The 13,196-nt window shown below is 32.5% G+C and overlaps 1 pseudogene; it reads right to left on the reverse strand.

The window, feature by feature from the left end:
* Positions 1-6,220: 6,220 nt before the first annotated feature.
* On the reverse strand, positions 6,221-12,416 carry LOC133031547 (zinc finger CCCH domain-containing protein 25-like; annotated as a pseudogene).
* Positions 12,417-13,196: the final 780 nt, after the last annotated feature.

The raw sequence follows: 13,196 nt of genomic DNA on the forward strand, positions 1-13,196 counted from the left end.
ACAACTTTTGTTTCAAGAACAGTCGACTAGTAAGGGACTTTGTCATGTATAGACTTTCATGATTCTTCCATTCGCCAGTAGCTGTATCTCCTTCGACACTTCTCTCAGTACTTTGTCACAAAGACAGAGAATAATGGCATTGTGTGCCTTCTCTAGAATTTCAGTCTTCTCCTTCACTGTCTTTTCCTTGATGTTGTCTTTACCAAGCAAAGCTTCTTGAATCCCTTGCTGCACTAACAAAGCTTTCATCTTCACCCTCCATAACTCGAAATCGTTCTTTCCTGTAAACTTTTTCCAAATTGAACTTTGCATTTTTCATTGTTGTTCTGGATGTTCTTCACGCATAACCACGCTAAGCGTGCTTCTTTGAAACTCAAGAACCCGTCCAGCTCTGATACCAATTTGTTAAGAATAATCGATTCCTATACAATCAACAACATTGATCCAAGAACACTACAAACCATGCTTGAAGAGAAAGTGCAAAGAAAACATGAGCATTATATCTCGTTTATTGAATATAATAGTAATTTATTTACAGTTTGGTGCTTAAACTGAATTTCAGTTACAATGAATGACATAAAGCTATTTAGTGTATAACATGTTACTAACCGATATAACTAACTGTCAAAAAGAGTTTAACAGAATAACCGACTATAACTAACAATGCTACAAACAAGATTTAGATCAACTTGATATTATTAGATCAGATAAAATAATATTAAATCCTTTAAAAGAGTAGAGGTTGTTGTATAGTATACTTTTAATAAATTTCGTAAAGCACAATTTTTTCATGTATAGTATACTTATTTATTTTATACACATAGCATTTATTTAACAAAAATTTAACATGGTTTAATGTTCCAAAACAACTTTTTTGTTGGTCATGTATCTTAGCAAAAATTTTTTTTATTGCCATGTAAGATAGAAAATAATAGAAGAGTACTCACTAATAATATGAAGTATTATAGTATTTCATGTTTTTAAAATACGTTTTTATGTATATGTATTTCATGTTCAAATAAATTTTGAGAGCTTAACTTCTTTGATTTTGCAAGAATTTAAACATACTTACAATATTTCTAGCTAGCTTCAATATAGGACGTTGAATGAACTGGTCATTTTCAATATAATGTGTACCATAATATATATAGATAAATAATAATTTTCTTTTATCATAAACCTTGGGTATATAGGATTGCTTTGAACAGCCTAATATAATTAAATATTGTTAGTCTTATTTCAATTTGAATGTATTTGTCATTAATTCTTATTATATATATTCATGGTCTGGTTTTTAGACTAATATAATTAAAGATCTTGAATCTCATTAGCTGTGTTTTTAGGTGTACATGAATTATTATTGATATTCTCTAAAGAAATATATATATAAATGCTTAATAGAGAATATATAATTCTATTGAGAATCTGTTGTTATAGTCATTTGCATAGATCAATCGATCTTAATAGTCTTTTAAATTTGCATTCCGCTCCTCGTGTACATTTTCCTCTTCTTTTGCTCAGTCTCTTCTTCTTTCTTTTGGTACTTGTGAGAGAACAAGAAATCAGAGAAAAAAATACAGAGCAAATACTCTGTTCTAGTGTGATTGTATTGAATGAATATGTTTGTTACAGAATAGAGCCTTATATAGGCAATACACCAAGGTAGACTTGGCTCACAGTTACAACCCAATTAACTAAATTCTAACGATATGCCTTAACAGAAATAACCGACTAACAAACTAATTGTTAAGTAATCTAATAGCCCCCTCAAGATGAAGTGTAAATGTCAAGTACACCCATCTTGGAGACTAAGGTCGAAAACTGATTTGGAAGTAAAGGCTTGGTGAAGATGTCGACTAAGTTCTGTTGAGAAGGCACATGAAGAAGTTTGAGAGATCCTTGCTGAACTTTTTCGCGTATGAAGTGACAATCTATTTCCACATGTTTTGTCCGTTCATGATAAACTGGATTCTCACTGATGTGGATGGCAGCAGTGTTGTCACAATACATGTTGGCTGGTGTAGTATGGGAGACGCCAAAATCTTTGAGTAAAGCAAGGAGCCATGTGAGTTCAGAGGTTGCATTGGCCATAGCCCGGTGTTCGGCTTCAGCAGAGGAGCAGGAGACTACCTGTTGTTTTTTTGATTTCCATGAAACCAAAGATTTGCCAAGAAAGATGCAATATCCAGAGATTGAACGTCTAGTATCTTGGCAGCTACCCCAATCGGCATCAGCAAAGAAAGAAACTTGAACATTTGCTGGAGATAAGCTAGTTTCTGCATATGCTGTGAGGGTGGGGACTGCATGAGAAGGAAAAAATAACCGTTGACCAGGAGTTTTTTTTTTTTTTTGAGATATTGCAATATGCGATGTGTGGCATGTAAGTGAGGGAGCCGAGGACAAGCCAAAAACTGACTAAGGTGATTCACGGCATAAGAAATGTCGGGTCTAGTAATGGTAAGGTAGATAAGCTTACCAATTAGACTTTGATAGAGAGTGGGGTCGGGTAAAGGGGTCCCTTTGTCTTTGCTAAGTTTCAAGTTGACATCCATGGGGGTAGAGGCAGGCTTGGTGCCGGTGTACCCGGTGTCATTTAATAATTGCAAAGTGAAATGTCTTTGGGAAATGAATATTCCGTCTTTAGTTCGGCCAACTTCAAGGCCAAGGAAAAACCGAAGTTTGCCAAGGTCTTTTAACTTGAATTGAATGTCTAAGTTGTGTTTGAAGTTGGTTATTGCACTAACACTGTTGCTAGCAATAATCATGTCATCAACATACACAAGGACAACCATAAAAAAGGAGGAAGTGCGTTTAATGAATAAGGAATTGTCAGATTGGGATTGTTGAAAGCCATCCTTTATGAGGGTAGCACTAAGTTTGGCGTACCATTGTCGCGAGGCTTGTTTAAGCCCATAAATGCTCTTATTGAGCTTGCAAACAGTGTTTGGAGGAGCATTGTATCCAGGAGGTATCTTCATGTATACTTCTTCATGAAGATCTCCATGAAGAAAGGCATTATTGATATCTAATTGGTGAATGGTCCAATTGTTTATGGCAGCGAGTGCAAGGAAGATTTTCAGAGTATTAAACTTTGCAACGGGTGCATAAGTTTGAGAGAAATCAATTCCTTCTCTTTGGTTAAAGCCTTTAGCAACTAGCCGGGCTTTAAACCTCACAACTTCACCAGCTTCATTGTATTTAAGTTTGTATACCCATTTGCAACCGATGGCTTTATGGCCAGGGGGTAGCTTGGTTATAATCCAAGTTTTATTTTTTTCAAGAGCTTGAGTCTCACAATCCATGGCATGAAGCCAATGTTTGAATTGAGATACCTCTTCATAATTTTTTGGTTCACTATGTGTGTATGCATCTAAGACAGCGGCACGAAAGTGAGAATTCAGTTTTATATATGATAAAAAAGATTCAATTGGATAGGCTGTGGAAGAGGCATGACAAACATAGTCTTTTAAGTGTGGTGGTTTAGTGAGAGTGCGACCTTTTTTGTGGTAGTGATACTTGGATTTTTGGTAGCTACCTTGTGATGAGTTTTTGTGATACTTGGATTGGGAATTATATGTGGTGTGTCGGCTATATCAGTAGCCGTGAGTGGAGATGTAGCAGTAGGTGTTTTTGTTGCATCATCAATAGTTGTGTTTGTTGCATCAGTATGCATAGTGGCAGTAGGTAATTTTTGTGCAGCAAGAGGTATGTTGTTTGTGGCATCAGTGGCCACTGTAGGGGCTGTAGCAGTATGGAAATAGACTGCATCAGCTGGTTTTTTGTTGGCTGCATCAGCAGCTATTGTTTGTATTTCAGCGGTTGGCTGGTTTTGTGTTACTTGTTGCTGGTTTGGTAACACGGATGGGGAGAAAAAAGTGTCTATTTCCTGAGGTGAGGTGATGGTAGAAAAAGGGAAAATGTGTTCATGAAACACAACATCGCGGGAAATATAAACTTGTTTGGATTCAATGTCTAAAAGGGTGTAAGCTTTCATTCCCATAGGGTAGCCAATGAATATAGATGCCCGACTTCTAGGAGAGAATTTATGGCGTTTGGATTCTAAAGTGGATCCATATGCCAAGCAACCAAAGGATCGAAGGTGTTCATAGTTGGGACTTTTTCTATAAAGAGTTTCAAAGGATGTAAGACCTTTGAGAAGTTTACAAGGGGTTCGGTTGATGAGATAAGTGGTCGTAGATATGAGATAAGACTAGTAAGTCAATGGTAAATGGGATTGAAAGCTTAAAGCTCGAGCAACGTTTAGTATGTGTTGATGTTTTCTTTCAACCAAAGAATTTTGTTGTGGTTTTTCAACACATGAGTGATAGTGAATTATGCCCTTTGAGACATAAAACGAAGTAAGATTTAATTCCTTGGCATTGTCGGATCTGACAGCCTTAATGGAGGTGGAAAATTGAGTGCAAATCATGTTAAAAAAATCTGGTATGATAGTTTTAACATCCGATTTTGCTTTTAGCATATAAGTCCATGTAAAGCGGGAATGATCATCAACAATGGTCAAAAAATACCTATAACCTTCTATACTTATTATTTGGAATGGTCCCCATATATCCATGTGAACTAAGTCAAAATTTGTCATTGCAAAATTATTATTTGAGACAAAAGGGAGTCTCTTTTGTTTAGCTAAATGACATATATGACAAAAAGTATTAGAATTGGGAATGAAAGAATTGTCAATCTTTTTATTTTATAAAATTCGAAATATACAATGATGGATGACCAAGGTGATTGTGCCATTGGTTTACATTTGATGTATATAAATCGAAAGAAGATTGACTAGAGGCAGCAGCAAGTGGTTTGTCTTGAGATAGGAGGTACAATTTGTCATGTTTCTTAGCTATCCCAATCACCACCTTCCGGGAAGGATCCTGTATAATACATGAATTAGTTTTAAAAAGGACATTGTAGGGTGTATTAGAAACTAAATCATTGATAGACAGGAGGTTGATTCGGAAGTGAGGTACATATAGTACATTATGCAAAACAAGAGAGTTATTGATGCAAATTGTGCCACATTTTGTGACTTGTACCAACCCACCAGTAGGTAAAACTACATGTTTAGAAAAAGATGTGTTATTGAAAGATGTAAAACAAGATATATTTGAACACATATGGTGGGTGGCACCACTATCAAGAATCCAATCAAAAGAAAATTGAGAGATGATATTACCGGCCATATTCGAAGCAGCTAGTGTATTTTCAGCAGATGGAGTTGCTTGGCTGAGCTGCTGGCTGAGGAGGGATATTAATTGTTGACATTGTGATGTAAGATCAGCAGGGATATTGGGGGATGTTGTGTGATTTGCATTCGGTGTAGAGGAGGTGTGATTGGCTGGAGCCTTTCCTTTATCAACCTTCTTTTTGTCCCCATAACCAGGTGGGAAACCATGGAGGAAAAAACATTTATCCACAAGGTGACCTGGTTTGCCACAGTGAGAACAAGAAGGCCGGGGTTTTTTACTTCTTGGAGGATTAGTAGATGGTGGGCGAACCGAAGAGGCAAGAGGTGGGTTTTCTGAAGATCCGAGAGTGCGTTGACGCTCTTCTTGAACTATCATAGCAAAGACTCGAGAGAGGTTCGGTAGTGGTTCATTTAACAAAATTTGGGCTCGAACCGAGGCATATGACTCGTTCAAGCCAGTGAGAAATTGCAAGACTTGGTTTCGATTGTAATAGTCAAGAAATATCTTCATTGCACCACAAGAACATGTAGTATTAGGCTGAAATTCTTTCACCTCATCCCATATGGATTTGAGTTTCGTAAAATAAGAGGTGACGGAATTGTCACCTTGTTGGAGACGAGTTAGCTGGGTTTGAAGCTGGAAAACACGGGGTCCATTGCCCTCATTGAACCTTTCAGCTATATCTTGCCACATATCGGTGGCTTGATCAAAGTACATAATACTTTGAGCGATTTCAGGTGAAACAGAATTGACTAACCAGGACATCACCATATTGTTACAACGCAACCAAGATGGGAGAAGAGTGTTACCAGATTCAGGCCGTGGGATGGAGCCATCAATGAACGAAATTTTGTTCTTCGCAGCAAGCGTCATCATGATGCCACGCTTCCAGGATTGGTAGTTGACTCCAGTGAGAACGGTGGACACGAGGACCAGCCCATGATGATCACCGGAGCTGAGGAAGAAAGGGCTTGAGGCGTCATCGATGGTGGTGCGATCAGAGGACCTGCGATTAGTTATGGTATCGCTTCGTTTCTTGGAGATTGATGATCAGAGGCATTAACGTTGTTGTCGGTGATGTTGTGAGATCTGGATCTTGAATCGATCTGAGGAGGATTAGCAACGGGACCAGTTGCAGGGGCGGAAGTAACATCGGGATTGTCCGATGAGGGGTGATCTATAGTAGGTGGTGGAATACCATTCTGAGATCTTGTTGAAGGTCTAGCCATGGACGATGGCAAAGTTACGTCTGATACCATGTGAGAGAACAAGAAATCAGAGAGAAAAATACAGAGCAAATACTTTGTTCTAGTGTGATTGTATTGAATGAATCTGTTTGTTACAGAATAGAGCCTTATATAGGCAATACAACAAGGTAGACTTGGCTCACAGTTACAACCCAATTAACTAAATTCTAACAATATGCCTTAACAGAAATAACCGACTAACAAACTAATTGTTAAGTAATCTAATAGGACTTAATAACATGATCAACCCTAATAGTTTGCCCTAAAATCTTTGCTCCATTTAAATTATCTGAAAATTCAAAACCATATTATTAGACACCTCCAAACACAAACAAAGAACACACAAAATGCATACAAGTTTTCAAAAAAAAAAAAACAAATGGTGGGAGACAAAAAACGAACCAACAGCAAGATTTGTACTTCTCTGGTCCTCGTAAGCAACGAAACCAAACCCTTTTGATTTTCCACTAACTATTAGAATATTTTGAGAAAGAAATCTCCCTGTTCAAATGAAGAGGAAAAGTCTGAAAATGACTTATGTTTTCATTAGGTTATTTACTGTACAACATAAGGGTATATATAGGGTTTAGATGCAAAATGGCCCTAAATTTAGTAACTAAGTTAGTAAATGTCCACTTTTTAAAAAAATTAAGAAAATTGCCAAATCTAATAAATTAGCTAATAAAAATTATAAAAATAGATTTATCACATATTTTTTAAAAAATATATATAATAACAAAATTAAGTTACATAATTTTTTTAGTATTGCATATTATTATATTATAACAAAAATAAATAAATATATTAGATCATTTAAATATATACAGCAGTATTAGATATATCGTAGTACAGAAAATTAATATACCGTAGTAATAAAATTATATACCACAAAGAAATTACAACAATACTAAATTAATACTCAAAATATATATATCATGCTAGCAAAATTATATATATCACCATTAAAATATGAATACATACCAAAAAATTTATATACAATAAAATAGAAACTAAATATCATATTAAATATAAATAATATATTATAGACAATAAAAATCATATACCATACAATAAAACGTATATACCTACAATAAAAAATAAAACATAATAATATAATATTATTAAAAAAAATTATATATATCATATTAAAAAAAAATTATATATCACCTTTATGTATACTAAAATAAAAACTAAGCATGCATTATCTAAAATAAAATGATATACTATACAATAAAACTTATATACCATATAACATAAAATATATACCTTACAATAAAAATATATATAATAATAACAACAAATAAAAATAAAAATATATAGGATGCTAATAAAATTATATATCATGTCAACAAAAGTACAATAGAAAATAAAACTTAAATATTATTTAAAAAAAATTATATACCGTATAACAAAAAATACATATACCATACACCAAAACATATATACAAAAAATAATAATAAAAAAAATATAAATTACTAACACATATATATATATGTATGTATACTATACTAACCAAATTATATACCACAATTAAAATATATATACCATGACCATTGTATATAATAAAATAAAAATTAATTAAATATTATTTAAAATAAATAATCATACAATCAAAAAATATAAAAATAATAATTAAATATATGTAGCATGGTACATTAAAATATTTTTATTATGCTAATAAAATTATATACCACTATTATACATATCATAATAAAAAATAAATATCATCTAAGAATAATAATATACCATACAACAAAATAGAAATATACCGTACAACAAAATTTATATACCAACAACCCAAAATAACTCATAAAAAATTAAAAAAATTGACATAACTTTAAAATAAAAAAGATTTTAACAAAACTAATATAGATATACCATAATGTTTAAATAATTTGGTTCTAATTCTAGAAAAATAATAAAAAAAAATTGAAATAAGGACATTTACTAACATAGTCTTATGATTTAGGGTCATTTGCTATATTTTTTTGAAAAGAGGACATAAACTAACATACTCCTATGATTTGGGGCCATTTACTATAATTTCCCATATATATCTATTCTATATAAAGTGTGCCTATATAACCGAATTCTTGGTTTATGAGAAATTTGTGGGTGACATTTTATTTATCTTAAAAATAAAATAGTCTATGAGAAATTCATGGGTGACTTTTTATTTATATATAATAAAATAAAAATAAAATAAATCTCCTTAAAATTAAATCAAAAAAAAAAAAAAAATAAGAAACATCATTAAATAAAAACAAAAAAAAATGACTCAACATCAAATCTCCAATTACACAACATGTAAATTACTGAACATCTAATCTTCAATTACACGATACATGTAATTACTCAAACATCACATCTTTCAATTATAAAAAAAATAACTTTTTAGAAGGGAAATATGGTTGTCTAATAGAGCTAAAACAATATGTTTCCAGTGTGATGAAAAGTTAAAGCAACAATTTTGTTAATATCAAAAAGTTTGTAAAATCCGAAAGAGTTTGGGCACAAAGAAATGATGTTTCTTTTTCTTACTCTTTCTAGAATCAATATATGAACAATAATTTGAATTAATCTTATAATCTTAATTTTTTTAATTCAATTAATAATTATTTGTCACGTAATTATTAAGTCTTTTTTCTTTAATTTTCTTTTTGTTGATGATGCTAATTTATTCATATTTTGATTTCTATAATTTTTGTGTTCAGACCATTAAGGTAGTGTTCTACTAGGGATCTAACGAGTTTCGCCCCTTCGCTAATGGCCTCTAAGAGTTCAAATTCCAGTATTGTATAAATCTTCAATTTGTTCTATTTCTTATATTAACTGGAATTTTGTTATTTTTTTTTTAATTTACAACTTTAATGTTTATATTTTATTAGGGACATTCATGGAAATTAGGGTTTCTTTGAAATATACAATTAATGAGCATTACTTTTTGATCATAGTGTGTTTTCCATGGCTGAAAACCTCAATAATCTCTATCATTTGATATCAAATAAAATAAAATTATCATGATGTATACATTATGGTTATTTAATGAGTAATTAGTGTGTTGAAATTGTCAAGCTGATATTTAGAATTGTTTATAATTGAATTGTTTCTTTGTCAAAATTAATATTAAGTATATTTATATATTTATAGGTTTATCTATTTTCTTTTAGATCAATCATGCTCATATAGCAAAAAAATCATACTCATATAGACATGTTATTTTCATTTTGTAATTTAGATCTTCTTAGTCATTATTTAGTTCACTTAAACCTTTTCCGATTATAGTAACAAAAGTTTTGTTTCTTTTAGGTACTCCATTACAAAGATCTGTATTACATGTATTATTTATTTTTGACTATGACGAGGTGGATTTCTTTATTGGGAAACATATAGCGTGACAAATTATTGTTCATATATTGAATAATTATTTTTGATTAATGAGATTCATATATATAACTGTGTATATTGAATTCTTTATTCAAATAATTATTTTTAATTTTTACGTGATTATTTATTGTTCATATATCTAGAACCTTATTTGATTAAAGCTAAGATTATAAGATTAATTAATTTGTGATTTATTCCTATACACATAATAATAATCTCACCTAATAACTAATAATATATATATTTTTTTTAATTTTTAATTGTATAACTTTAAATTAACATAAAATTTAATATACGTGCCTCGCACGTAATTTTTTGCTAGTATATATATATATATATATAAAAAAAAAGATATGCAGCCCAATAAACAAACGGGCTTAAGTAATTGGGCCTAAATATCTAATACCCTCCCTTTAAGATGAACTATATAAGTTTCTTAAGTTCATCTTGGTTACAAGTGTATGAAAATAAGAGAGAAAAATGGGTTTTGTAAAAATATCCGCTATGTTGTTTTTGGTAGTGACATGTATTAGCTTCAATGTGCCTTCGTGGACCTTCTCTCGGACAACATGACAGTCAATTTCGATGTGCTTCGTTCTTTCGTGGAAGAAGGGGTTCTCGGAGATGTGAATGGCAGATGTATTATCGCAATAAAGAATGGCGGGATATTTGTTGTAAATGCCGAAGTCCCGAAGAAGAGCTAACAACCAAGTGATCTCGCAAGTGGCATTGGCCATTGCCCGATATTCTGCCTCAGCGGAAGAACGAGAGACGGTAGACTGCTTTTTTGATTTCGAAGAGATTAGGGAGTCGCCAAGGAAGACACAGTAGCCAGAAGTGGACCTTCGAATGTCACTGCATGAGGCCCAATCAGCATCTGAAAAAATCTTAAGATAAAAATCTGAATTGGACATGTTAGTTTCAGCATAAGCAGACAATTTTACAGAAGAGACAGATTTAAAGAAAAGCCCTTGGCCAGAAGTGCCTTTGAGATATCGTAAAATTCTATGAGCTGCATCAAGATGAGGAGCTCTCGGATTAGATAAAAATTGACTTAGTTTGTTTACAGCAAAAGAGATATCAGGGCGAGTAATGGTTAGGTAAATGAGTTTACCTATGATGCTGCGATAGGTTTTTGGGTTTTCTAATGGTTCCCCAATATCGGATGAGAGCCGAACATTGGGTTCCATTGGGGTAGAAGCAGGGGCAGCTCCTAAATAACCTGTGTCAGTTAAAAGTTGTAGGGTGAATGGTCTTTGGAATACAAAAATCCCAAAGGGAGATCGACCAATTTCCAAGCCCAAAAAATATCGCAAAGGGCCAAGATCCTTAAGTTGAAACACAGAGTTGAGTTGTTTAAAGGAAAGAACAGCATTGTCATCATTTGAGGTAACTACTATATCATCCACATATATTAAAAGAGCAAGAAAAGTGCCTTTGTGATTTTTAATGAATAATGTGGGATCTGAAAGGGATTGAGTAAATCCAGTGGATAAAAGATAATTGCTAAGTTTGGTAAACCATTGTCTAGAGGCTTGTTTCAAGCCATAAAGAATTTTGTTTAGCTTACAAACAACATTTGGAGGGATGTCTCCTTTAGGTTTATATCCCTTTGGGAGTGTCATGTATACAATTTCATGTAAATCGCCATGTAGAAAGGCTTTATTGATATCAAGTTGGTACAAAGACCAATTGTTAATGGCTGCAATAGCAAGCAGTAATTTCTATGTATTGAACTTTGCAACGGGGGCAAAGGTGTGAAAGTAATCAATACCTTCTTGTTGGTTGTAGCCTTTGGCTACTAAGCGAGCTTTGAGTCTTTCAACAGTGCCATCAGCATTGTATTTGATTCTGTATACCCATTTGCAACTAATGGCATGATGTCCATCAGGAAGGGGGACAGCGATCCATGTATCGTTGGCTTCAAGAGCATCAGTTTCAGTGTCCATGGCTTTTTTCCATTTTGGGTCTTTAGCTGCCATTTTGTAGCTGGTTGGTTCAGCAATGGAGTGGGCAGCAAGAATGGCGGTACGAAAGAATGGAGTGGGAAGAGAAGAGAAGATGGAGAAGGGGCGGCTAGGGTTTTATGGAAAAAGAAGGTATATCTCTGATACCATATTAGAATATTTTGAGAGGAAAATCTCTCTGCTCGAATGAAGAGGAAAAGTCTGAAAATGACTTATGTTTTCATTAGCTTATTTACTAAGAATATACATATATATAAAAGATAGGCAGCCCAATAAACAAATGGGCTTAAGTAATTGGGCCTAAATATCTAATACTAACCTTGTCTCTAACAAGATTTACGTCCACAATTTCTCCATACCTATACAGCAAAATCTATTAATAAAATGCAAAAATTGAAAACAAAATGAAAAGTACACCAACAGTTGTACTTACTGAGCAAACACTGCAAGAAGATCGCCTTCGGTAAGATCGAATTAAGGGAATGCCTCCGACGTAGACATAGGCAGAGTCTTTGTAGTTGGCGTGCCATGACGCCTCTTTAGAAATCTTTAAACTAATCTCTTTCGCATTAATGTTCTGAATTCTTTTAACTAGGGTTAGAGGATTCATTGTCTCTTTCTATAGATTGAGAAGATCACAAAAACCCTAACCGTGTATGATCAGATAGTAAGATAGATTGAAAATCTAGAACCCCTAAGAAGAATAGAAGAGAAGAGAAACCCTGTAGCTTGGTGCGGCTGATTATGTATATATAATTAATTATTGCATATTCATTTAAATTTTAAACGTAACTTATTCAACAAGACATAGATATATATTCTATCATTGTTATTAATTACATAATTAACAAAGTAAAAAAAAAGATATTGTTTTGTACCGCGCCCTTTCCTTTATGCAGGTACAAATATTAATAAGTGTTATCTAAAAAAAATCAAATGAAATTATATATCAATTAAATAATAAATATAGCATTAGTTACTTAATTTAAAATTAACGTCAATTCTGTTTTTATAAAAAAAAAAAAAGAAAAAAGAGAAAAAAGAGAAATTCTTTATAATAATATTAAATAGACAATTTATATGCATCCTAATTTAATTTTGAAATAATTAAAGAAAATGGTTGGTATAATCTAAATTTAGATTTAATTTCAATAAACTAATAAACATGAAATCAATTTAATGAATAAAAATATTGAAAGTTTGAAACCCTAGGCGTGTATGATCAGATCTGGATTTTGGTTTAAGAAGAGGGACTTTTTGTTTACCTTTTATATTAGGGAAATTTTGATGAGGCACCTAAATTTGGAAATTATTTACAAAAATAACTTTATTTTTGTGAGTAGAATGGATTTTTACATATCATACCTTTTTTTCTATCTTAATATCAAAT

The sequence above is a fragment of the Cannabis sativa genome, chromosome 9, assembly GCF_029168945.1.
Source record: "Cannabis sativa cultivar Pink pepper isolate KNU-18-1 chromosome 9, ASM2916894v1, whole genome shotgun sequence".
Classification (NCBI taxonomy): domain Eukaryota; kingdom Viridiplantae; phylum Streptophyta; class Magnoliopsida; order Rosales; family Cannabaceae; genus Cannabis; species Cannabis sativa.